Source organism: Capsicum annuum, chromosome 9 (assembly GCF_002878395.1).
Source record: "Capsicum annuum cultivar UCD-10X-F1 chromosome 9, UCD10Xv1.1, whole genome shotgun sequence".
Classification (NCBI taxonomy): Eukaryota; Viridiplantae; Streptophyta; class Magnoliopsida; order Solanales; family Solanaceae; genus Capsicum; species Capsicum annuum.
In genome coordinates this window covers 183693030-183698029 of record NC_061119.1, presented here as the reverse complement: position 1 = coordinate 183698029, position 5000 = coordinate 183693030, and the positions used below count along the sequence as shown (strand labels likewise).

At 42.9% G+C, this 5000-nt stretch overlaps 2 non-coding genes and 2 pseudogenes across 2 annotated transcripts; 2 read left to right on the top strand and 2 right to left on the bottom strand.

Annotated features, from left to right (window-relative positions):
• Positions 1-930: 930 nt before the first annotated feature.
• On the bottom strand, positions 931-3962 carry LOC107841265 (annotated as a pseudogene).
• TRNAR-ACG lies at positions 3334-3407 on the top strand. The gene has a single exon. It is a non-coding gene; the product is annotated as a tRNA-Arg (tRNA).
• A 35-nt stretch (positions 3963-3997) lies between the features above and the next one.
• On the bottom strand, positions 3998-4069 carry TRNAK-UUU. The gene has a single exon. It is a non-coding gene; the product is annotated as a tRNA-Lys (tRNA).
• A 229-nt stretch (positions 4070-4298) lies between these two features.
• LOC124887150 overlaps positions 4299-5000 on the top strand; it is a 6784-nt pseudogene continuing 6082 nt past the window's right edge.

Genomic DNA, 5000 nt, shown 5'->3' with positions numbered 1-5000 from the left:
GCTGCTAGGAGAAGCAACTTGAATGCTGTACCCTAGATGGAAAAAGTCCAGTAGCCAAAAGCATCACTAGGTAATGCTATGACCCGAGTAGCATGGGGCACGTAGAATCCCGTGTGAATCAGAAAGGACCACCTTGCAAGGCTAAATACTCATGGGTGACCGATAGCGAAGTAGTACCGTGAGGGAAGGGTGAAAAAACCCCATCGGGGAGTGAAATAGAACATGAAACCATAAGCTCCCAAGCAGTGGGAAGAGCCAGGACTTTGACCGTATGCCTGTTGCAGAATGAGCCAGTGAATCATAGGCAGTGGCTTGGTTAAGGGAACCCACCAGAGTCATAACAAAAGTGAGTCTTCATAGGGAAATTGTCACTGCTTATGGACCCAAACCTGGGTGATGTATCCCTAACCAGGATGAAGCTTGGGTAAAACTAAGTGAAGATCCAAACCGACTAATGTTGAAGAATTAGTGGATGAGTTGTTGTTAGGGTGAAATGCCACTCGAACCCAGAGCTAGATGGTTCTCCCCGAAATACGTTGAGGCTCAGCAGTTGACTAGACATCTAGGGGTAAAACACTGCTTTGATGTAGGCCGCAAGAGCGGTACCAAATCGAGGCAAACTCTGAATACTAGGTATGGCCTTAAAATTAAAAAAGAGAGGTCAAAGTCGGCTAGTGAGATGATGGGGGATAAGATTCATTGTTGAGAGGGAAACAACCCGGATCACCAGCTAAGGACCCTAAATAGCCGCTCAATGATAAAGGAGGTAGGGTTACAGAGACAGCCAGGAGGTTTACCTAGAAGCAACCACCCTTGAAAGAGTACGTAATAGCTTACTGATCAAGCGTTCTTGCACCGAAAAGGAATGGGGCTAAGCAATCTGCAAAGGCTGTGGGGTGTAAAAATACATCGATAGGGGAGCATTTTGCCTTAGAGAAAAGCCTCTGTGTGAGCGGTGGTAGATGAAGCAGAAGTGAGAATGTCGGCTTGAGTAACGCAAACATTGGTGAGAATCTAATGCCCCAAAAACCTAAGGGTTCCTTCGCGAGGTTCGTCCATGGAGGGTGAGTCAGGGCCTAAGATTAGGCCAAAAGGTATAGTCGATGGACAACAGGAGAATATTTCTGTACTACCCCTTGTTGGTCCCGAGGGACAGAAGAGGCTAGGTTAGCCAAAAGATGGTTATTAGTTCAAGAACGTAAGGTATCCCTGCCCCTTTTCAGGGTAAGAAGGGGTAGAGAAAATGCCTCGAGCCAATGTTCGACTACCAGGCTCTACGGCGCTGAAGTAACCCATGCCATACTCCCAGGAAAAGCTCAAACGACTTTGAGCAAGAGGGTACCTATACTTGAAACTGACACATGTGGGTAGGTAGTGAATACCTAGGGGCGCGAGACAACTCTCTCTAAGGAACTCAACAAAATAGCCATGTAACTTTGGGAGAAGAGGTGCCTCTTCACATCACAAAGGGGGTCACAGTGACCAGGCGCGGGTGACTATTTACCAAAAACACAGGTCTTCACAAAGTCGTAAGACCATGTATGGGGGCTGACACTTTCCCAGTGCTGGAAGGTCAAGGAAGTTATTGGCCTGATGACAGGGGAGACGACGACCGAAGCCCTGGTGAACGGCGGCCATAACTATAACGGTCCTATGGTAGCAAAATTCCTTCTCGGGTAAGTTTCCACCCGCACGAAAGGAATAATGATCGCATAATGATCTGGGCACTGTCTCAGAGAGAGGCTCGGTGAAATAGACATGTCTATAAAGATGCGGACTACCTGCACCTGGACAGAAAGACCCTATGAAGCTTCACTGTTCCCTGGGAATAGATTTGGGCCTTTCCTATGCAGCTTAGGTGGAAGGCGAAGAAGGCCTCCTTTCGGGGGGCCGCAAGTCATCAGTGAGATACCACTCTAGAAGGGATAAAATTCTTACCTTGTGTTAGGACCTACGGGCCAAGGAACAGTCTTAGGTAGACAATTTCTATAGGGCGTAGGCCTCCAAAAGGTAATGGAGGCATGTAAAGGTTTCCTAGGGCCGGACGGAGATTGGCCCTCGAGTGCAAAGGTAGAAGGAAGCTTAACTGCAAGACCCATCCATCGAGCAGGAAAGAAAGTTAGCCTTAGTGATCCAATGGTGCCGAGTGGAAAGGCCGTCGCTCAATGGATAAAAGTTACTCTAGGGATAGCAGGCTAATCTTCCCCAAGATCTCACACCGAGGGGAAGGTTTGGCACCTCGATGTCGTCTCTTCACCACCTGGGGCTGTAGTATGTTCCAAGGGTTAGGCTGTTTATAAATTAAAGTGGTACGTGAGTTAGGTTCAGAACGTCGTGAGACAATTTGGTCCATATTTGGTGTGGGTGTTAGAGCATTGAGAGGACCTTTCCCTAGTACGAGAGGACCAGAAAGGACACACCTCTGGTGTACCAGTTATTCTGACCATGGTAAACGATGGGTAGCCAAGTGCGGAGCAGATAATTGTTGAAAGCATCTAAGTAGTAAGCCCACTCCAAGATAAGTGCTCTCCTATTCTGACTTCCCCAGAGCTTCCAGTAGCACAACCGAGATAGCGATGGGTTCTCTGCCTCTGCGGAGATAGAGCGACAGAAGTTTTTTTGAGAATTCAAGAGAAGGTCACAGCGAGATGAGCCATTTATCATTATGATAGGTGTCAAGTAGAAGTGCAGTGATGTATGAAGTTGAGGCATCCTAATAGACTGGTATACTTGAACCTTGTTCCTATATGACCTGATCAATTCGATCAGGCACTTTCCATCTAATTTTATTGTTCAAATCTTTGACAACATGAAAAAACCAAAAGCTCTATCCCCCTCTCTATCTATCCAAGGGATGGAAGGGCAGAGTCCTTTGGTGTCCCATCCAGTCTAGAATTGGGGCCTCATAATCACTAGCCAATATGCTTTTCTCTCATGCCTTTCTTTGTTCATGGTTCGATATTCTGGTATCCTAGGCATAGAGGAACCACACCAATCTATCTCGAACTTGGTGTTTAAACTCTACTGTGGTAACGATACCGTAGGGGAGGTCCTACGGAAAAATAGCTCGATGCTAGGATGATAAAAATCTTAACACCTCTCATTCTTATTTTATATGAAAAAGAAAAAAAATGAAAAATCAAAAGAAAAATCAAAAGGTCATTTTATTCAAAACCCCAATTGTGACATCCCTTCTCTCCCACTTCACACCTCAGAAGGCACCCTTCTTATAGAGATAAATATGCTTTCATATCTTCTTAACCCAAAATGGCTGAGGAGAGGAAAGGTTTTTTTTAGGGTAATCCCGGGAACAGATCCAGTGGAGACAGAGTGGGGCCTGTAGCTCAGAGGATTAGAGCACATGGCTACGAACCATGGTGTCGGGGGTTCGAATCCCTCCTCGCCCACAACCATCCCAAAAGGGAAGTACCTTTCCCTCTGGGGGTAGCAAAATCATGATCGGGATAACGAACCAAGAGCTATGGAACTTGGGTGTGGGTCTTTTGTCAAAATGGAATAGCTTTTGTTTTTTCTTTTTATTTTTATTTATCGTGAATGGGGGAATCATTACACATAGTATGCCCGATCGGCATATTTTTTGGTTTTACACCCCATACATCTTCCTCAGCCAGGCTTGGGCAGAATAGCAGAGAAAGTATTAGTAGCATAACAAAAAATCCTTCCTCATCATTAATATCTTTACTACAGCAATTGTGACCTCTCAGGAGAATCGATGACTGCATCAAAGATACAGTGCTAGTACATCTAAGACTTCTTAATTGGCTAGCTTTAAATAGCCCCACCCCAGGGCTATGGAACAAAGTATTATCTCGGACCTAAACCAAGGTATTGATGGTTATTTTCTAATCTCGCAGAATAGAATGTAATAAGATGAGATAGAATGCAATAGAAACAAAGATAGGGAACGCGTTACCTATTGTTAACGGGCAAAGCGAGCCCATTTATTCTGAATTATTTAATTCAAAATCCATCAAATCTCCCCAAGTAGGATTCGAACCTATGACCAATCGGTTAAAAGCCGACCGCTCTACCACTGAGCTATTGAGGAACAATAGGAGATTTGATCTCATAGAGTTCAATTCCTGTTCCCAACCCATGACCAATATGAGCTCAAAACTTCCTTCGTAACTCCCAAAACTTCTTCGTAGTGACTCCCTTACATGCTTCATTTCAGAGAGAACCTTAAAGTGGATCTATTTCATTATATTCCATCCATATCCCAATTCAATTCATTTAATATCCCTTTGGTCTCATTGATATAACAGATTTTATTTCTAGTCTATCTCTTTCTATTTCTTTTCTATATATGGAAAGTGAAAAAATCATCATATAATAATCCAAAAATTGCAATAGAAAAAGAAATAAGGGAGGTTTGTGATGATTTTTCAATCTTTTCTACTAGGTAATCTAGTATTCCTATGCATGAAGATAATAAATTTAGTCGTTGTAGTCGGACTCTATTATGGATTTTTTACCATATTCTCCATAGGGCCCTCTTATCTCTTCCTTCCCCGAGATCTGGTTATGGAAGAAGGAACCGAGAAGAAGGTATCAGCAACAACTGGTTTTATAATGGGATAACTCATATGGTCATATCAATCTATTATGTGCCTCTGCATCTAGCATTGGGTATACCTCATACAATAACTATCCTAGCTCTACCATATCTTTTGTTTTATTTCTTCTGGAACAATATCAAACACTTTTTTAATTATGGATCTACTACCAGAAATTCAATGCGTAATCTCAACATTCAATGTGTATTCCTGAATAATCTCATTTTTCAATTATTCAATCATTTCATTTTACCAAGTTCAATGTTAGCCAGATTAGTCAACATTTATCTCTTTCGATGCAACAACAAGATCTTATTTGTAACAAGTAGTTTTGTTGGTTGGTTAATTGGTCATATTTTTTTCATGAAATGGCTTGGATTGGTATTAGTCTGGATACAAAAAAATCATTCTATTAGATCGAAT